Raw genomic sequence first — 22,582 nt, 5'->3', positions numbered from 1 at the left:
GCTAATCAACAAGTTGCACAATTTTGTTCAAATTTAAAACTGTCGGGTTGAAAAGGGTCACGCCGTCTGGTACACGTTTGGGCCATTCGTTCCGATCGGATTTGGGAAATCCCTAACTGGCGCACGGGTACTACCTGCCGGTGCAGATGGTCGCCTCTACTCTTTTCAACCCGACAGTTTTAAATTTGAACAAAATTGTGCAACTTGTTGATTAGCGTATCGAGCCCTGAAGATGGTCCAATAGCCGGACCGAAACGTCGGCGATGATAAACAATTAATCAACGCAATTTATCAGACTGCAAGCCGAAATTCTCTAGGAAAAGTTCTACCTTTCATTATGATGTAATCATTATTGTTATAGTGGCTTCTCACAGTACAATTTTTCAATCATTCATTAAATATTCAATAGGACAAGGCAAAAAGCAACAAAACACCGATCTATCAAGAATCGGGGTATTTCTGCGGCAAATCCTCTCATTCTTCATATCCCATCAGCCAGCATCAACGGCACCATCACCGCACGGTGGTGGAAAAACCACGGAAAATGATGGAGCCTATTTTTACCGCCCCGCTCACTCGCATGTTACTCAATCGGCGATCTCACGTGGTTATTTTTAGCGCGGGCGATCTTCCGCGAGAGAGCCGATCGTCGTGCGCGCTAAGGCTATGCGCAAGCCGCCACCGCGACCGTTTGTTGGGTTATACGGCCGTGTCCGGACCGAGCACGGCTCAGTCGGCAAGTTTAGCTCATCGGATGCGTGTAAAAGTCTCCCGGCAAAAGAAATCGTGCGCTAGAGGTGGAAAATCGGTGTGGAAAATCTCTCTCCCAGAGCTCATAGCCAGTAGCAGTTGTTGGAAAAAATTTCCCTTTTAGGGGGTGTGAAGTGAAAGTAAGAGTGCTGAATTTGTACCTTTTATGGAGTTTTGTGGCTGGAAATCGGTATTTTGAGGTGGATTGAGCTGGATTTCGGTGGATTTCGGTGGATTCGAGGGGTTTTTCATCGGATTGAACGGTGGTTACCCAACATGTGGTTCCTTTTATAGCTGAAAAGAAGAATTTCGCAACGGATGAAAATTTTCTCAACGTGAATCATTCAAGTTTTTTTTAACAGTGAGCTGACTAAGCAGCGTTTTCTTCGAGCAACAATAATTTTCTGCAGAGTGAAAAATCTGTGAAAAAATATGCTCTTCAATGCCATTTTCGAGCTGGTGAGGTGATTTAGTCACCTTGCTCCACTTGAGGTGCGATACCCGTGAGTGTGTGTGGGAGGAACAACGGTGACAGGTGACGTGCGCTACTTAGCTGAAAAATATTTGCAAGGTTCTTTTCATTTTTGGATGGATTTTTGGAACAGAATAGCTATCGGGGCTCGGTGAACTGAGTGAAAAAAAAATATGATTATATAATACCGCAGTGCGAGATCTATTGAAATAAAACTGGTGCGAAACAAGACAGTGTGTAAACATTGGGGAGAAATTCGAGACTGAATGTAATACTATTAAACCGATATAAATAGAACTTTTCGAAAAAAGTCTAAAAATAAAGGAACAGAAGATTTTTCCCGCTCGCAGAATTTTGCTCTCATCCTCGCCGATCTTGGGGCTGCATGCAGCAGCAGTCAGTGCGACGACCGTCTCAGTCGCTGTTGCCGGAGTGTTGTGGAAGCATTATTTGTGGTCGAACCGCTCGACGATCGTCGATCCTCGTTGAACAGTCCTAACGATACATTGTGCCAGTGTTTTTCTCCGCTAAGCGTAAGTCAAGCGCAGAAGATTGAAAGTGTCATTGTCACACGCGGTGACATTTGCATAACATTGACCTGTCAAAGTGCACCAAAGGACAAAACCAGTGGGGTGAAACCTGCGAATCGCACCAATTCATGCATGTGAAGGAAGAAAAATCGTCTAATGCGTGCAGGCAGTGAACATTTTTGCCGCTTGGAGTCGCTCACTACCACCGCACGAACCCGAAATGAAACAAACGCCTACCAGTCGTTGTCGTGGGTGGGGATAAGCCGAAGCCGACGACGGTGGTGGGTGCGTGAATCGTGCTTTATCGTGAGTCTCCGGAATCCGCGAGAGCGTGGGAGTTGTTCCGAAGCGTTCAGACTCGTGACAGAGTGTTGTGAAATCGGCGGTGCGAAGTTCTGTGCGATGTTGACAGAGTTTTGTGGTGCGAAGAGAACAGAAAACAATCAAGATCAAGTAGCGAACAAGGACAGTGTGGAAAGTGGCGCTTGAAAGAGTGCACTGACTGTGGAAAACTGTGTCAAGATTTTCTTTCGTTTTGAGGTAGAGTGAAAAGTAAAGTGTCAATGCGTGAGGCGATGACAGATTTAGCGCTTTGTTTGCGTGGGAGTAGCGGATGCGGAGGATCTAATGAACCGTACAAGGTTGCCACGTGAGAAACAAGTGGCGCCAGGAAAAGTGTGGGGTGCTTAAATGTTGTTACTTATTAGATGGGATGTTATTATGGATATCATGCTTTTAAAATGAGGAATGCATTATTGCTATAACATTTAAAATTTACGAAAAATCCTTTGAATAATTGTGAGTCAAATCTAGATTTGGAAGATAAGTGTTTGCGGATGCTCCCAAGAGGGAGTCTCATCACCAATTCAGCGATGTTTTGTAAAAACGTGATTCGCTCACGATAATCTAACCGTTAAAGTAACAGAAACTTATGAGACTAATTATTAGTGGTTTTTACGCAAAAAATCACAACCACTAATCTAAATTTCAGTGAAAATGTTTTGCGCACCTATTTTTTATGACACCATGACACTTTCAAGGGAATTGTTGGCGTTCTACTGAGATGTTTTTTCAATAATTTCAGGTATAATTGCTGACGAAGTTGTATGCGATTATTGAACCGACTTCTTGAAGCAATAATTCATATGTTTATTAGTTAATTCTGATTTTGCTACATTGTTTGCCAAAAATATTCTCATTATTATTCGTACTTCAGTCAAAATTGTTTCCTGCACTTCAATTCTTTCAATTCTTTTGCAAATTGTTCATTTTCTGCTTCACAACATACAATTCTATGTTTTAACTTTGAACTCCCAAATTCATTCAGCAAAAAAAAACACTAGGTTCACGCACAGATCTCAAATACAGGCCTGGTAGCAAAAACTGATGGCTGAAACAGTTATTCTAGTGATCATGTTTTTGAAACTAGAGACAGAAAAGTTACTTTAAGCACAGATAACATATGTTTATCATTGATAAAAAAAAAACTCAACTTGTGTAAAAACTGTAAATCTAAATATGTTGCTCACTCCTTTCTATACAACCATTTGCTGCAGTAATTGCTATCTAACAGGAATTATTTGCGTTTAGCATTTTTACTCAAGCGTTGTGAATGCGATCGTTGCGCCATCTCTAAATGGTTGCTAGTTAGGTTTATTTATACAAATGAAGTTTGAAAGGGTTTACACACATTTCGTATGATAGTATGAACGTCTGTTGTCTGTGCTTTAAGATTATGAAAAATGGCCAATAATTACTAAACGATACACAAAATACTCTGAAGATATGGTTTCAATAACGGTTTGCGCTGATGTTCGCCATCAGCAGATGACCAATTGCACAATTTTTCAGCTCAAACCATAACTTGAATCATAATTTGTGTTTTTAAAAATAATGCCTTCATTACATATTCATTTAAAAATCGTAATCCCAAATAATCTGGTTGTGACCGTTCTTGCGAAAAATGTACAACAAAACATTTCTGAACGTTTTATGCCACTAGAAGAATGCAAAAGAATGATGACCAAAAATTCTTGAGTATTTTTCAACGAAAATTCGTGATCTTTGCGGAATTCCTGAAAATGTTTTCAATGACAATGTCGATGGAATTTGATAAGAACTGCGTTCAACCCTCCTTGTGCAATAGGGTCATTGTTTGATCCAAACCGTCCACTACGAAAGCGAACTGTCGTCAACGTAATACATTAGCAAGGTGAACCGTTATGTGTCCGAAAAATTTTTTGCTTTTTTCTACACCGTGCTTTTTAAATGGGTGCTTGGTATCCGGGTACCCTGTCGGCCACATAAGGGTTAAAAAAGTCGATTAAAAAAGGCAAAAAGAAGTGCTAGAGGGGAGCGAAAATAAAGATATGCATAATGTTTGAGGAACAGATTGTCTACTACCTAAACAAAATCTCAACAAACTGGAGTTATCAAAGAATTTCATATCACCTACCTACTACTATTTCCTACAAGTTCTCTTCCATACTTTTCCATGAAACTTTTCTTAGGAACCCTACTTGCCGGAGGTTCTTCCAGATTTCTACCAGATTCTTCCTTGAAAACCTTCCGGGATTCCAGAATTCAAACCTGGACCATATTTTCCTGGAGTTTTTTTTAAAGAGATCTTGCAGGATTTCTTCCTAAGGTATTGTCCCAAAGCCCTATGAAGCTTTCTTCCAGCATTCTCCAAGACATTTTCGTGGGATTTTCCTAGGTTTATTGTGAGGAGTTCTCTGAGGATAGTCCTCAGATGTTATCTTGGGATTTCTCTTGAATTATTTTTCACAATTTATTTCGGCGTTCCTCCCGGAGTTTCCTAATGAGTTTTTCCGGTAACTTCTCCCAGAGCCTTGAGAGATTTATCCCAGAGCTCCTATATAAGTCATTTCTGGGATTATCACTAAAATTTCTCTCATGATTCATTCAACATATTTTCTTTTTTTTTCTTCAGAGGTTCTCCCGATTTTCTCATATTTTTCTAAAGTCCACAGGATTTCTACCTAAGTTCCTTCAGTAATTTCTAAAATAAATGATCCTGAGCTCTCGTCTAGAGTTTCCCAAGGGATTTTCCCAGGAGTTTCTTCTGGCATATTTCTTAAAGATTTTCGCAGGATTTCTCTCGGAGTTCCTCCTCACGGTTCATTTTAGAATTTTTACAGGAGTTATTGTCCCTCGACTGCTTTCGGATGATGGTGTGTAGATATGTTTGCTGTGATCTTTCTGAGTTTTTTCTTAGAGATTTTTCGGGATTGTTTCTAGTGTTCTTCCTAGAATCCCAACTAAAGGTGCGGAAGAACTACAGGGGATAGACAAAATGATCGGGACAGGCAAAATTTTTACTTTTAAAAAAATGTCCAATTAGCTGTAACTTTTCGAAAAGTGCATCAAATATTCTCAAATTTTTACTGTAAGTTAATCAACTAGTTGTGTATCAGTGGACAAAATTTGAGAAAGATCGGCCTATTCTGCACGAAGTTATAAAAATTTTAGGAAAAGGTAGAATTATCCGATAGCCAACTTTGAACTGTTATATCTCCGGATTCAATGAACCGAATGCCATGAAATTTTGTCCATTTATGACTTATATAATGAGCTCTGAAAAACGTTTGACTCAATTTGAAATTATTAACAAGAGAAAAAGTTATAGCGATTTAATTAATTTTATGATTTTTTAGTAAATTGATCTATTTTTAATTTGCATCCCATTACTTTTTCAATGAATTGCCGCCTATGTTGTTACTTTCTTTCCAAACATATCTGTATTCAAGACAATTAGAGGGAATTTAAATGAACTATAATTAGCATCCTAAATTTTGAAATGATGTTAAAATTTGAGAAAATTTGGTGTTTTATTAGAAAAATAATCAGATCGTTATAATTTTCTTCATTGTTAAGAATTTTAAGTTAAGTTAAAAGTTTTTCAAAGCTCATTATATAAGTCATAAATGGTCAAAATTTCATTGCATTCGGTTCATTGGATCCGGCGATATAGTAGCTCAAAGTTGGCTTTTGGATAATTATTACTTTTTTCTAGAATCTTTATAACTTCGTGCAGAATAGTCCGAAATTTTCCAAATTTTGTCCACTGATGCATAACTAGTTGATCAACTTGCAGTGAAAATTTGAGAATGTTTGATGCACTTTTCGAAAAGTTACAGCTATTTGAAAATTTTTTGAGAAGGGATAATTTTGCCTGTCCCGATCATTTTGTCTATCCCCTGTAGCTGTTAGGCTTAAATACACCAGGATTCTGTTGAAACCACAGCGATGATGATGATGATGATGATGATGATGATTGTGTACCCACCATCAGCGCAAGGATTACCTATGGCTGCAGAGTCATACCGGAAGGGAATGATCTACCTGATGGTTTGTTGTAGTAAGGTAAGCTTAATTCACTGGAAACCTTCGGAAGACAACACGATGGTTGTTATCTCGTGACAAAGTCTGGCCACCCCACGAACATTTGCCCAGAAACCAGTTCATTTAGCTTCCTTAGGCTGCCAACCCCCCCCCCAAAATCCCAAGTATCATGTAATTTAAATATAATTAATTAAAGGGTGAGTCGATAATTATTGTGCCATTTTCAAACTAACGTAACTTTTTTCCTACTCCACCAAAATCAACAAAATTTTGTACAGTTTCTCCTTAGAGTCTATTGTTTACATAACATAAATTGAGCAGTTATCAGTGAGATTCCGCTCGATATAGAATAAATTTAGTTCACAGTTCTAAAAAAGATGTTGCACAATCACATGCTAAAATCTAAAATCATGGAGTAGCGCCTTGGAACAATTGATGATTATACATTATCGGATCATCTTAATGTTCGTCAATAGGTTTCAGGAACGGTTGTCAGTGAAACATAAGCTTGGAGCTGGGTGAAAACCAGGCACGATGCGCATAAACAAACCAGAGAGCTTTAATTATTTGTTGCAAGTTGAGCCTGAACATGTCCACATGGAGGGCGTTAATTGAAAATGTCGTGAATTTCACTAAAACGCATCCTAAATTTGAACCTATACCAAAAAGTTGAAATACATACATATACGAAACTACAGTAAAAATTTGGTTTCTTTTCGTTAACTGTAGACAATTTGCGAATCACTTGAAGGTAGGGTGGCAGAATAATTAACGACTCACCCTCTATATAGTTGATGAATTACCTGATTTTTCCTGAAATAATAAATATTATTATGATACACTCAAACCTCCATTTAAGTCGAAATCATTAAAGTAAATTCCAATAAAGTCCCTCCATTTAAGTAACGCAATTTAAATGGAATTTGACTCTATTCACAGCAAAACAAATGTAAATGTGCTACGGTTTCGAAAACATCTGTTCTTCGAAAAGGTCATCAGGCTTAATAGGCCGAATAAGGACCTTTTCGGCCCAGTCATGAGACTGAATACGTCATTAGGCCGAACAGGTCAATAGGCCGAATAAGTCATTAGGCAGAATACGTCATTAGGTCGCAAAAATCGTCCGGCCGCAAAAATCATTAGGCTGCAAGGGGATTTAGGCCGAAACGGTTTTAATGCCGAAAAGGTCTTTAGGCCGAAAAGGTCTTTAGGCCGAATTGGTCTTTAGGCCGAAAAGGTCTTAAGCCGAAAAGGTCTTTAGACCGAAAAGGTCTTACGGCGCCTGTTTGATCTCAAAACTGCACCACGCTCACACTGAATACAACGAGCAAGGTTTTTTGGTAGTACAGTAGACATGCAAACGGTATAACTACGGTATAACGTCTACTGTATAGTACATACTTTTTATGGCCTATTCGGCCAAATGACCAATTCGGCCTAATGACCTATTCGGTTTAATGATCTATTCGGCCTAAGGACCTATTTGGCCAATTAAACACTTTGATGTAACAATATTTCTCGGCCACACGACCTTCTTTCGACCAATCGATATATCGGCCTGATGACCTCTTCGACCTAACAACATTTTCGGCCTAATGGCCTTTTCGACCTTATAACTTTTACAACCATACGGTCAATTGGCTTAGTTCGATAATACTGTAAATATTTTAACGTTAACTGCACTGTAAGAACATAAACTCTTTTTAAATCAAAAACAAAATCCATTTACGTAGTGCATCCATTTAAGTATCCCCGAATCATTACTTAAATGGAGGTTTGAGTGTACATATATAGAATTTTAATTGACCTACATTACAATTACAACTTTTTTTACCTGAACAGCGCTGAAACAAATAGTTATTATAGTTATTAGTTATAGTTAAAATCAAGCAAATAACCAAATAACAATAACAGTAACAAATAATACAGATGGAATAGTAGTAGTGAAAAAACAAAATGCAAAAATAAAACAAAAAGTAAACCAAATTTTGATCTTATAATTTTCCTGCTTTCAAATTAAGCAAGCTGGAAAATTACGAATTCAAAACTTGTCAAAAAGATCTTACACCGTAACGCACCATTATGAGGTGATCTACCCACGTTACGGGTTATGTTACAAAATGAATTTTCATGATAATCATAAACTTTCGTTAGAAATCAATGAAATTGATGGAAAAACTCTGGATAGAACTTTGGGGTAAACCCTTAGAGTTGTTTCAGAACAAATGGTCCGGAGAAATCTCTTAACTTATCTCTGGAAAAAATCCTAATCCCTAACCATTTAATACTTCATCGCAATCTCCAGACTTTTTCAGGATTTTCATCGGAATTCCAACATGAAGCTTAAACTAGTAGTAAACACTACTTTTAATTCTACCGAACGTAATATGTTCGAAATTTGTAGTTTGAACTCGTTTAATTCACACGAACAAGCACTATCTATTCACGTCCAACATGTAGTTAACTTGAATTTACTTTACAAGAAAAGAATTTCTTGCAAATTATTGTAAAAGTTCCTCGAGGGGAATTTCTATACGAAGCTTTAGGGAAACTTCCAGAGGAGTTCCTCGAAACTTATCAAACTTTATGTATAAAATGCATTTTAACCACCGACAACACCTAGCAACAGACCTGCCTCTCTTTATAATGTCAAAGACCTTCTAATATACTTTGCCTAAGACTTGAACTTTCTATCTTATCAGGATAGCGAGATAGAGCTGTTTAAAAATGTTTATGTTTACATGCTCACTTATCAACTAAACTGCTTGCCTTTATGAAGCAAAAAATCTTCTGGACCACTCTGCCGAAGACTTGAACTTTCTATCTTATTGGGATCACGAGAAAAAGCTGATTCAAATGCTCATTTTGACATGATCACCAATAAAACTGTTTGTCTTTATTATATCAATGACCTTCTGAACAACTCTACTGAAGACTGTATCTTTGCAGATTATCAGGGTTTCGAGATATAGCAGCAAGAATTTACTAAGTTTCAGGTGTGGAGCGGACCTGGTTGGATGGTTAGAACACGTGACTATCACGCCGAGGACCTGGGATCGAGTCCCACTCCCGACAAACTCATGAAAAAATGAGAGTTCTTCCTTCGGAAGAGAAGTAAAGCGTGGGTCCCGAGATGAACTAGCCTAGGGCTAAAAATCTCGCTAATACAGATACAAAAAAAAAAAAAAAAAAATCAGGTGATGTTAAACTTTTTGGGAGCGATGCAATATACAACGAAGTTTTGCAATACTTTTAAATTGAGTCCGAATTCATGACGGATAGTGTACATATGGTGTAAATAAAGCAAACGTTAATCTGTGTGTACAATTGAAGTAAGTAAAGTTAAACTGGGAAAGAGCCCCAATATAGTCGCATTGAAGCTGACTTCAATTCCAACTTTGCTGGGAATCGACCCCACGACATCCAATTCGATAGCCGGGAGCTAGACTGTAGGCGTAGAACTGAACTCGCAAATGGTTAGCTTCTTTTCACAATCTAAATCCCATTGGGATGGGATTAGATGAACCTCAGTATAGATGACAGCTTCTAGATCGCCATGTTTTACAAGCATGCAAAAAATAGTTATGAAATCCCGTTTGAGCTCTATGCAAAACTATTTACCACTACTGATGCAAAGGAGTATCTAGCACACCTGAGAGAACTGTCATCTATACTTAGTACATGAACATCTAACACATACACTGTGTTCACATGTATGTCAAAACGGAAGAGGTCATGAGCTTCGGGTACTGTATACCCAACGTATTTAAATACGGTAAGAGATTCCCGCAAATGTCAAAAATGAGACTCACCAACACATCTGCGTTAGTTATGAAAAGTTAGTGTTTTTACACTAAAATGTCATTATTTCAGCAAAGTTTGTGAAGTTTTAGTAGTTAAGATGTTTCTAAATGCTGAAAAAATATGTTTAGAACCAATTAAAAAAAAATTGTTACCAATTTTCAAATGGCGATATTTCCTGTTTTATTGCATGGAAGTCACTTTTAATCCAGTGAGATGCAATTAAATAATAGCTTCTATGATGCTCAAATTCTTAAGAAAATTTGCTAAATAGTGATGCGCCCATACAAATCAGCGCAAACTTCATAACTATTTTTTGCTTTTTTCCTTTTCTCACTAATCCGCGAATATTAACGGGAATCTCTTACCTTGGTATTTAGATACTTTGCTGTATACCAATGCGAACTTTTGACGGTTCGGTCCACAGCCGACCAATTACGATAGGGTGATCGTAGCACCGTAGGGAAGGAGAAAGTCAAGTGACTCCATAGTAGACCTGTGCGCCGACTATATTTTGCTCGGCGGCGGCGTAAGTGCCATTTTTGGCCGGCGGCGGCGGCGTCATCGGCGTCACGCCGGTGGCAGCTTTCGGCGGCGGCGGCGGCGGCGTGAATCGGCGTGACCAAAATATGACCATAATGTGAACATTGGCAAGGCAAAAAAGTTGTCTTTACGCTCTAGAATTTATAGTCTGGTCTTTTTCATGACCATAACGTTTGAATGAATACCATTTTTATTTCTGTTTGGGTCTGTCACTGCGACCAGCGATTAGCTCTATTGTGACATTACTTGTATCCTCAGTGTAGTACATGTATATTGCAAATGAAGGGCAATAAAATATCGATTTTACTACAGTTCTTGTTTTGTTTTATTAGAATCTGCAGAAGCAATCAAATTTGATAATAAGGTCAACACTATTTACACTAAGGAATCCCCGACAGATTTCAGGAAAGAATCTCAGAAGGAATTCCAGGAGAAGCCTTAAAGAAACTCCTAGAGGAATCTATGAAGAAAATTCTGGACTAATCTCTGCAAGAACTGCTGTATGAAGCCCCGAAGGAACTTCTGCAGGAACCTCTGGTGGTTCAAGAATATCTCTCAGAGAGATCCCTGCAGAAATTTCTGAAGAAATCCCTGATTGAAATTTTCGACGAATTTCAAATGGAAATCTAAGAAAAATCTCCAAGGAATAGGGGGGATTCCCCAAATAAATTCATGCATGGATCGCCAAGGGAATCGCCAAATAAATTCCAGAAATTCCTGCGAGAATTTCTAAAGGACTGTAAGAAGGAATCCTCTAAGGATTTATAGGAGTAACCAACGAAGAATATCCTGGAGGAAACCCAAAGAAGTTCCATCCTAGGAAAATTTTCAGAAGGAATCCTCAAAAGAGTTCCAGTGGGAATTTCTAAGGGAATTCGAAAAAAAAAAAACTCAAAGGATTTATAGAAGGAATCAACGAAAAATACTCAGGAGGAATCTTTGAAGGAATTCCAGGGGAAATCCCCGAGGAATTGGCGAAGAAATTCAAACAGGAATTACCAAAGGAATTCCAATAGGGAATCCCGAAGGATTCCAGAAATAATCTCCGATGGAATATCAGGAGGAATCCTCGAAGTAAGAACCCCCAAGGAGAAACCCCCGAAGGAATTCTAGAAGGAATCCTTTAACGAATTCTAAGAGGAATCCCCGAAAAAAATTGTAGGGGAATCTCCAAAAGAAACCCAAGCGGATTCCTCAAATGTTTTTCAAGAGGAAACCCCGATGGAATTTCAAGAGGAGTCCCCATAGGAAATCCAGGAGGAATCTCCAAAGAAATTCAAGAAGAAATCCCCGAAGGAACTCTAGAAAGAATCCCGAATCCCAGGAGGAATTTCCCAGGTGGAATCACCGAAGAAATTCAAGAAAGAAATCCCGAAAAAACTGCATTGGAAGAATTCTATAAGGAATTTCCAAAGGTGTTCTAAGAGGAATTATCAAAAGAATTTCAGGAGGAAACCCCGAAGGAATTCCCGAAGGAGTCCACGACGGAGTATCAAGAGAAATCCCTGAAAAAGCAAAAATATCCAGGAGGAATCTTCGAAAGAATTCCACGAGGAACTTCTGGATGAGATTCAAAAGGAATTCCCGAAGGAATTTTAGGAGGGATCGCTGAAGGAATTCTAGGAGAAATCTCCGCAGGATTTCCAAGAGGAAATTCCGAAAGAATTTCAGTACAAATCTCAAAGGAATTCCCGCTGTGATCCACAAAGCAATTCCAGCAGAATCCCTAAAAAAATCCAGTGGTAATTTCCAAGGGAATTCAAGAAAGAGTCCCCAAAGGTTTTCTAGGAGGACTCAATGAAAAATACCTAGATGGAATCTCTGAAAAAATTCCAGGAGAAATTCCTAAGGGATTTCTAGGAGGAATAACCGAAGGAACTACAAAAGGAAACCTCGAAAGAATTCCAGAAGAAATTCCCGAAGGGATTCTAGGAGGAATCACTGAAAGAATTCCAGAAGGAAACCTCGAAGGAATTCCCGGAAGAATTCCAAGATGGATCCCTGAGGATATTCTAGGGGGAATCTCCGAAGATATTCGAAGAGGAATCACCAAAGAAATTCCAAGGAAAACTCCGAAGGAAATCCAGGAAGAATCTCCAAAGAAATTCCAGGATGACTTCCCATAGAAATTTCAGGAGGAATCCCCAACGGAATATCAGGAGGAATCGCTGAAGAAAGTCTAGGATTAATCTCCGGAGGATTGCTAGGAAGAATCTTCGCAAGAATTCGAAAGGAAGTCCAGAAGAAATCCTTGAAAAAATTCCAGAAGAATTACCCGACGTAATACCAGCAGGGTTTTCTGAAGGAATTCCAGGAGAAATCCCTAAAGAAATTACAGAAGAAGTCGCTGCAGAAATCACAGGGGAACCCCTGAAGAAATTCTCGGAGGAATCTCCGAAGGATTTCCATGCAGAATAATCGAAGGATTTTCAAGAGGAAACAACCCTGAAGGAATTCCAAGAGGAATCCCCATAGGAAGTCCAGGAGAAATATCCAAAGGAACTTTAGGAGGAATCTTCAAATTAAATCCACAAGGAATCCCCTGAGGAAGTCCAGGAGGAAACCGCAAAGGAAAGTCCACGAAATAATTTCAAAAGGAATCCTCAAAGTATCTCTTTTTTGTTTCTAAAAGAACTCCAGTAGGAATTCCTGAACGAGCTTCTGGAGATATCTTTGATGTTACTCCTAGAGGCATCCGTGAGTCCTCCTGAAAAAAAAAATCAATTTCAATCTTCAATCCAAAGAAACAGCCATAGAAGCGATCCCATTAAGAACTCATGGAAGAATCCCTAACGTAACTTCTCGATGAATCCGCTAAGGATATCCTGACGGAATCTTAGAAGGAACTCTTATGTAGGAATCCCTGAATTTTCCTGGAACTCCCTGTAGTAATTCAGGAGGAATCTCTGAAAAAACATCTGCAAGAATCCGTGAAACTCCTGGAGGAATATCTCAAGGAACTCCTGGACTAATTTCGTTAAGAACTGCTGTAGGAATTTCTAATGAAAATTCAGAATAAATCCCTGCAGGGACTCCTAGACTAATTTATAAAGACCTCCTGCAGGAGATTTGGAAGAAACTTCTTACGGTACTATTGATGGATCTCCAAGAGGCATTTATGAATCCCCTTGAAAAAAAAAAAACGCTGAAAAATTTTCTTGAGGTATCCCGAAGTAATTCCAAGAGGAATCCACGAATGAAGTTTAGGAGGGATTCTTGGAAAAAATCAGGAGGGATGCCAGAAGAAATTCCTGTAGAAACCCTTGATGAAATTCCTCAAGAATCTCCTTGAGTGATCCCTACAGAACGTCAGAAGAAATCCCTTATTGGAATTCCAGAGGAATTTCTGAAGGATCTCCTAGAGGAAACTCTGAGGAAACTTTAGGAATAGTTCCTAAAAAAAACTCCAGTAGGGATTCCTGAAGGAACTTCAGAAGGAATTCCTGAAGGAACTCTCAGACTGATGGATCTCTGAAGGACTTCCTATGGGAATCCCTGAAGGATCATCTGGGTAAATCTCTGACGTATCTTTAGGAGACATCCCTGAATCCTCCTGAAAGAATTTCTGAAGGAACTAATGGAGTTTTTTTTCTGAAGATACTCCTGTCAAGACCTTCCTGAGGCTAGTCCTGAGGGATTGTTTGAAAAAAAAAAAAAAAATAGCAATCCTGGAGGCATCTCTGAAGAATCTTCTGGACGATTCCCTGGTGGATCTCCTGGAGGCATCACTAAATCTTTCTGAAATAATCATTGAAGAAACTTCTGGAGAGATGTAAATGATAAAAAAAAATGATAAAAAAAAGCTCTAAGGCATTCGTATTTGATTGGACACCCTGAAATTCCATTTAAATTTCTTCAGAAACTATAAATAGGAGCCTTTTGCGGAGGTTGTCTGAAACACTACAAAAAAAGAAAAAAAAAAAATAGACGGACCAAAGTTCTAATGACCAGATTTCAAATTGTTAGAACTTTCTGTTTTCAATTTTTATATTATAAGGGTATAATCTTAGTGATTGAGTTTTTTTTTATTGATATTGCATGATTATATGTAATCGTTTTTTAATAATCTTATTGAAATCTGCTAGAGAACGGTTTTGACTAGCGTCTATAACTGCAAAAGTAACCGAATATGAATAATGTTTTTTCTGTAATGATGAGAAATCAATTATTGCAGTCAAACTCTTATGATAGTGATCGTGCGATTTTTTTATATCAACTTTGTGTAAACTTAATTTTGTTCGTGCACTGATCACCGGCGCGAAAAATGAAAATCGGCGGCGTGACAAACAGCGGCGTATGGCGCGCCGCCGATACCTCGGTCGGCGACGGCGTGGGACGAAAAGTGTCGGCGGCGGCGGCGTGGCGCGGCGGCGCACAGGTCTACTCCATAGCTTGAAGGAATAGAAGCACCCGTCTAGCGAATTGGGAGTCATGGATTCGATTAAAGTACATAACATTAACTTATATACAACCAAAACTTGCGTTGCCGTATCTCTTATACAACACGTGTTGAGGTACACCGAGAGTGTAAATGGTCTTTCGAGCAACCGGCTGAGCTTCCAGAATAGAAGCTCAACCGTAGACGATATCTTGTCGAAATAGCTCTACACCGCCAGCGTTCGAGGAAAGGCATTTCCTACTGTGCAGTAGTGACCCTCTACGTAAGGACTGGATGGGCTCCAGGGAACAGAAATTGGTCCATCAAAACAATATGGTGATTGTTGTGTACAACCGTAAACGCACCTGAAACCCACATCGAAAATACCTCCGTAATGCCTTCAAAACTCGCAAAAAATAATCTGAAATATCCTGAAAGCCCCCGAAATCCCATGAAAACCCCATTGGCCTCATGTAACGCACTTGAGACACTCCGAAACCCCCGATAGTGCCTGCATAATGCCTTTGAAACCCACCGCAAAACCTCTGAAACTTCCTGAAATGCCTCCGAAATTCCCTTGAATCCACTTCTGAACCCCGCCGAAAATCCTTTGGTATTTCCTGAAATGACCCCGGAAACGCCCCTAAGACCTGCTCCAAATATCAATAACCCTAGCGTGACCTCCAATTACTCCCCTGAAACCCGTTTGGATCTCCTGGAACGCTTCTAAGAACTCCTAAACGCCCCTGAGACTCCGTGAAAGCCCCTAGAACCCCCTAAAATGACCTTAACCTCAAGGTACCCCCAGAAACCCTCTGAATCCTTCGAAACACCCATGAGACCCCTTCAAACCCCTTGAGTACCCCTTAAAATGCCCCTAAGACCTTCTGGTTCCCCCTGGTTCCCCATGGAATGCCCCAGAAACGGCCCTGAGGCCCGTTAGAACTCCCCTAGATCCCTCTAAGGCCAACTGAAGCACTCCTGAGACCTCCTAGAATCCCTGAAGCCCCTTGATGGGACACTCCTGCTATCTCCTGGTACCCCGCTGAAACCCCTTTTAACCCCCTGCAATCAACCTTTGCTTGGACCTATAAACGCACCCTAGCCGCCGTTGCTATAGTCACCGTCATTACTACATTTTTTATACACAATATTACAGGTTTATGCAGATGCATGCAATGCAGGGGTTGTAGTATTATGAACAGCATTTAAATAAATTCAAATGCGATCATATATATAATATGGTGAATCATTATTTATGTATAATTCACCATATAATATATTTTTTAATGATTAATGATTAAACGATATTCTTTTGTGATTATGATTGATGATTTTTGATTAATCTTAATCATTAATCATGAATAAATTTATGATTAATCATTAATGCTCTGTCGCAAAGCGCTTCATCAATCATTTGAGAGAGATTATCGACGATAAGCTCACCTTTGATATCCATGTTGAATAAGCCTGCATGTCGCTGTCACAGCGTCAGACAATAATGTTGGATCCTAATAGGGACAATGGAAATTCGCGATTTCGCGGAAGCCGCGAAATCCGCGAAATTTGCCTCTGGTCGCGAAATGTGAGAAATCCCGCGAAATGCCGCGAAAATCTACAAAATTGTGAACATGCCTTATCAATTTCCATCAATTTAAACTTTCTAAACATAAGTTGACTGATATCTTGTGACAATGGTAAGTTATGCACGATGAGTTCATGATAAGACGCTTAAAAACCAAGTGAATTACACTACAGTCGACTCCACATGTCGATGTTCTACATCTCGATATCTCTCCCTATCTCGATGGTTTGGTAGGTCCCTTTAATCTGCATACATTTTACCTCTCTACATCTCGATATCTCCTTATCTCGATATCTCTCTATCTCGATGCGATTTCATTCGTTTTTGTTCGAGATTTTCTCTCCATATGTTGATATGCCCGTTTTTACAGGTTGCTAGATCTCGTTTCTTAGGTGCAAAACATTCTGGGAAGGTGAAGTGACATCTGTTTGTTGACGGTTTTTCCTAGTTATGGACGATTTTTCAATCTAGTGTGCATTACAAATTGGTTCTTGAGTTCGATCTCTCCCTGTCTTGATGGTCCCTTCAATATCGAGATGTAGAGAGTCAACTGTAGTTTACAAAATAAAACGAAAGTCGTGAACTTCTGTCAACGACCAAAATTTTTGAAGCACAATTTAGCGCTGATTTCGAAACCGTGCTTCAAAATATTTTAAGTAGAACAGTTTTTGAGTTTTAACTCAATATCGAGTTTTATAACTTTTTAAAATATGAAATTTACTAAAATTCAAATATCTTGCGTTTTGTTCAACCAATTTTAAATCTTTTTCATAAATTAAAAGCTGAATACAATACCATTTGATCATCTGAATACATGTTTTGCGTCAGATTGATAAAATTCAAGATATTAGCAAGTTTTAAGGAGAATGAGATGTGTGAAGTGAGCGGCTTTGCTTAAAAAATAGAACAAAAATCGATTTCAAATCATCAACCTTGTATGAAAAGTCGAAAAAAATTCCGCTCTACTGTATTTTTTTCACTTCGCGTTTTCGAACTCAGGGCATGATTCTACACCAAAAATGATCATCAGCTCACCGAGTTCAAAAATGCTGTAAACTAGTGTTATTTATTGGGCATGCAAAATTCGACACAAACATTTCAAAAGGGCGTAACTGCATTTACAACCGATGCCTTCTCACAAAGCTGTGGAGCGTATCCCATCCCTCTCGAGCAATCCACTAGCACAAATAGAAAGATAAAATCCTCCTCTTTCGATTAATGGATGTAAATTGCGTGAGATGAATGAAATACGACCCACAGCTCTGTGAGAAGGCATTGGTTGCAAAAGCAGTTACGCCCCTTTGAAATGTTGGTGCCGAATTAGAGTTTTCTTCAGCAAAACGGTCAAACATATGGGACCGCGACAGTGCCGCGAAATTTACAATAGTAGCTCGCGAAATTTAAGAAATTTTGCCGCGAATTTCTATTGTCCCTTATCATAATTATATGTCTCATACAAATTCAACTCCATAAGACACCAAAAACTGATGTCTTGCTAAATCCAACTAGATGGTGATTCATCGCTCTACTTGAATGCGAAGAACAAACATCCGCGCCGCTGTTCCACGTAATATTCCCTCCCACCGCTGAGAAGACTCGAGTGGTATGCAATGATGAAAATATTTACACAAAAATCGCACGTAGTCCCTGCAACTGCTTTTATACATATGTGTATCCTACCTACCAATTGCACCACCAAACCGACCGAATCCGATTCACGAAATCGTTAATCTCCCATGTCCGATCAAGTTATTCGAAATATTTTCCTCTGGCTGGGATTGTTCACTACGGCGATGATGATGATGAGGAAAATTGTTTAAGGTGCGCCATTGGAATACGAATGTTGTACCACAATATTTCTATCATTTTAAGGAATACAATTTTTCAATAACAATTAATATTGTTTTCCCTTCATGTGTTTCCAATGAATGAGAAAACTATTGGCTTCCCATACCCATAGGTTTTATCGATAGGTTGTTATGTTTAGCATCTAAACTGCATGCACTGGAAACATGGAAGAAGCCGACAAAGTTCCAGTTTTTCTTAAAAGAGAATGAATTTCTATTTAGCTAATGAAGGTTGCAACATTAGATACTCTAAGAATGAAGAAAGCTATTTTTCAATTATAAATAAGCTGGAAAACAACAAGAGCATGATTTTTCACCTTAGTTTTTCCGGTTTTGCGACAGAGCATTATGGATCACTCTCCCCTACGATCTGTTTTCTGAAGCACCACTTAATCAGGGCAGGTTTTTCTTGTTGTTCTTCCTCGTTCCCACCCGCACACTGAGTGACTCTGCCAGAGCCAGAGCTAGTCAGTCAGTCAGTCAGTCGGAAAAGAATTCACAGTTTTAAAAATAACAATTATTCAACTACTTGCGTCACAAGAAGGGAGCGAGGATGATGCAGGCGGTGGCGCGCCGTAACGTATGGTTTCTTTTCACGCGCCCGCGGCAGCACGATGACGGTGGAAAACAGCGCGGAAATTTTTATTGCCACTCGACCGCTGAGGTAGTTTTCTGTGCTGTTGGTGTGGAAATTTACGATCATTTGGGTTGTGTGGATGCGAACTGGTATTTATTATTGCAAAATATCCTAAAAAGCAATAAAATTCAGACTTTAGGAGCGATGAACTCGGGGTAGTACAAATACTTTTCTTGGGTGACATAATCGAAATTATGAAGATTGCGTTGCGAAGGAGGCCATCCATTAACCACGTACATTTTTTCCTGACTCTTGGACCCGCATCCACTCCGCAGCATTACATAGTCCTCTCCTCATTGGGAAATCGCATGTTTATTTTCATAAACTTTGTAGTGGTACTTGAAAAACGTTTCAAACCAAACATAACACATCAAATAAAGTATTGCATACATTTGAAAGTTTAAAGATGTCAGGAAAAAAATCATGATTTTCTCATTGATTTTGCGTCCTCGAAGTCGAATGTCATTAACCCTTTAAGACGCGTGCCGTTGTTAAAACTACAACACCTCCAAAAAATCTTGCTCGTCGTATACAGCGCGAGGGTGGTGCAGTTTTAGGCTCTGAAGGGCGTGCGGACCTCAAGATGGGACTTCGTAAGTCAAAGGTAACAGCCAAGAAGGACCGTGATAAATTCATGGGAACTGCGGAAGCATCAGAGCCCGTGAAGCTGAAGGTGCCAAAGTCTATCCAGAAGAAGGCCTTCCCGTTCGCGGATAGTCCAAAAAGTACGCCGCATGCGATTGCTTATGGCAAGCATTCGCAGATGCGTTTGAAGCAGCCGTCAGATGAGAATCTACTTTGCAGCGCTTGCAAAGCCAGGAGTTTGTTAACTCCGAAAAGGAAGGGCAGTTTTGCCGGTAAGTTAGGCCCAAGCTGGGCTTCCCGGAAAGACGGGAAGGATGGGCCTGAAAAGATGTTAACCTTTCAAGACGCGCGCCATCAAGCAGCTGAATCTGCACCACGCTCTCGCTGAATGCGACGAGCAAGGTTTTTTGGTGGTGTTGTACTTTTTACAACGGCGCGCGTCCTGAAGGGTTGATAACGGCTAGCCCCAGGGATATACTCTACCACTCAAGGTCGGCGTTCTAATTGCTACGAGAGGTCTCTATTTCTTCGACCTTGAAGATGCAACGTAAATATTAGAATACAGACCCAGTAAAGGGAAACTAAGGCTAATTTTTAATGGATTTATTTAAAAATGAAAGAGAAAATAGGATTCGGTGCGGCCAAACTGGAACTTATTGGACCCAATTTGGTGCGGTTAACAAACATTAACTTGCACGAGCATATTACTTGCCAACGTAGCTGCAGGTTTTCAGAGGAGAGGGTTCACCGGTGGCGTATCCGGTAAGGTGACCACGGTCGATCGGCAGATCTCATACAGAGGATATCCTATGGGTTCGGATGCTTCAATGAGCGGCTTCACCAGTGGCGTATGTGGCTTGGGGCCACGATTGATCTTTGGCTCTACGGATATGGAGACGAATGGCCCGATCGGACTTACGGTGGCTGGCGAGAAAGTTCTGCAGATGTGTGGTGGCCACTTCTGGGATTGAGTTTGGCCCACGTCTTCTTTGACGTCTCACGTGCCCGCTAGCGGTGAGGTAGCACATCGGATATTGGATCCTTGTAAGGAGGGGCGAACCCAGCCGGACCTCACTAGAACCCGCACCTTAATAATGGAAAGTGTTGCCTACTACTCGCAGGTTTTGGCGCGACGATGACCGTAGCTCGCCGAATCCTTCGATAGATTCTCGTAGGTAGGAAATTTGGCCCAACGTGCTTTCTTCGATAGCCACCTGACTCACTAGGGAGAAGGCGGACCAGAGGGTTTCTTTGGCTCACCAGAATTCTTCTTGTGTGGGATGGATGACCATGAGTTCTCACCAAGCTTTTTGTATGGCGTGGCGGCTTTTTCTCCTCGCCGCGAAGTTCACTTTCACCCAGGGTTCCTGATTTCCACTTTTCATCTTCTTCCACATTCGAAGACAGTCAGCAGCGAACAGTTGTCGCTTGAGTTCGTGTGTGTACTTGTCAGCGACGACAGCAAACTCCGGCGAACGGTGGGAAGCCACACTTGGAAATTACTCATTCGTCCACATTCGCATCGCAAGCGAATGCTATTCGTGAGTGATGCGATTGATATTGTGCATTCGAATTATTGATGTTTTCGAATTATTTTCTTTGCTAATCTAGCATTTCAGCAACAATACAGTAAAATTGTATGCATTACATGCACAAATTCTCTTCTACTTATGATAATAGCCGCTTCGATCGCTCACCAGCATTCTTCACCATTCGCCATTCATTCATTCGCTTGCGATCCAAACTGCGATGAATGGCAACGAATATTCATGTCAAGCAGCTGGCTCATCGCTTCCCACTGGTGATGGGGTTGCGTGTTTGATCACGACGATCCGTTTGCTGCATTTTTCTCGATTCACTTCAGCAAAGAGGAGTGAATATGAATGGAGTGAGGCGAATATACCGATCCTTGCTTTCACCCGAAATATACACACGGCCATTCTTCCACGAGACTATTGAAAACCTTCTATCTTTCACAAAAGTCTGCACAAATGTCTGTGTACTCTGTGTTTACTCAGAATCTTTTACCTAGCTATTTCCAATCATTTTGCCCTATTTGTTAGTTTGATGTTAATAAATTGGGTCTTTGTCATTGTTACGATCGATCGGTAACAAAGGCCAGCCCGTCTCGGATCGAAGAGAACGGGGGTTGCGATCACTGAGTGGTCCTCAGCAACCATAAGTTAGGGCGGGTCAGGGGCAGGACGCCTTTTGGACCAATGTAGAGGGGAAGAAAAACAATAAGAAACCGCAGGAGAGTAGGCGGGTCACCAGGCCTAGAATACGTAGAAGGGGAAGTGCCAAACGCGAGAAGAGCGATGCGCTCGTTATTGCTTTGTGCGTTCAAGATGCAAACGGTGCCCAAATGTGCTTCAAATGCGGTAACACATGTTACCAAAGGCAACGTAGCAACCATAGCCAATATCACCGCCAACCTAGGATTCGAGAGCTCCCACTGACATCGGGTTACTTGTTAGAAAATCTTACCGCATTTGGTGCTACCGCATTTGATATTTGCATTTTGAATGCACACAGCAATATCTAAACAAAACAGTCAAAGTAGTCGGAAGTCATGAAGGCGATAAGAGGCAAAGCCAAGCTCGTGGATCTGGGAGAAAACGTCTTGGAAGACGTGCACAGTACCAGACGTACTCATTTGGGTGAAATGATCCTCGAGCTCAAGTGCGACAAGGAGCGCAAGGGTTTTGTCTACAAAAGGTAAGGGCCCTTCAGAGTGAAGGCGACTCTGAAGGTGAAAAACCTAGATGAAATCACCGAAGTGGAAAATCTCGTCAGGCTACTGTGGCAAGTGGCCACCGCAGCCGTTCGTCTACAGAAGGCCCAGGCCAGGAAGGAATATGATCTCCTGTTCGAGAGAGGTAACACGACTAGCGCGGGTAGAGAAGAGAGGTCTACGCAAACGGTCCACTCCTGTACAGAGAGCGTGAATAAGGTGCAGTCAGGTGGGGCTGCAGAAAGAGGGAAAATCTTGGCCAAAACCAAACGGCCGAGATCAGTTGACGAGGAGCGGCCGGTGAGTGGCAAACGCCCGCGTAGCGCGAGCAACCCCAAACCGGTCGCGAAACGAG

The 22,582-nt window shown here is 40.4% G+C and overlaps 1 protein-coding gene across 1 annotated transcript in view; it reads left to right on the top strand.

Moving 5' to 3' along the window:
* Positions 1–667: 667 nt before the first annotated feature.
* Positions 668–22,582, top strand: part of LOC109425333 (twitchin) — a 115,752-nt gene continuing 93,837 nt past the window's right edge. The window contains exon 1 of the mRNA XM_029860217.2: positions 668–890. The gene's annotated coding sequence lies outside the window, so the exon portion shown is untranslated. The remainder of the gene's footprint in view (positions 891–22,582) is intronic.

Source organism: Aedes albopictus, chromosome 1 (assembly GCF_035046485.1).
Source record: "Aedes albopictus strain Foshan chromosome 1, AalbF5, whole genome shotgun sequence".
Lineage (NCBI taxonomy): Eukaryota > Metazoa > Arthropoda > Insecta > Diptera > Culicidae > Aedes > Aedes albopictus.
The sequence above is the reverse complement of the archived record's forward strand: the minus strand, read 5'-3'. Positions and strand labels throughout refer to the sequence as shown.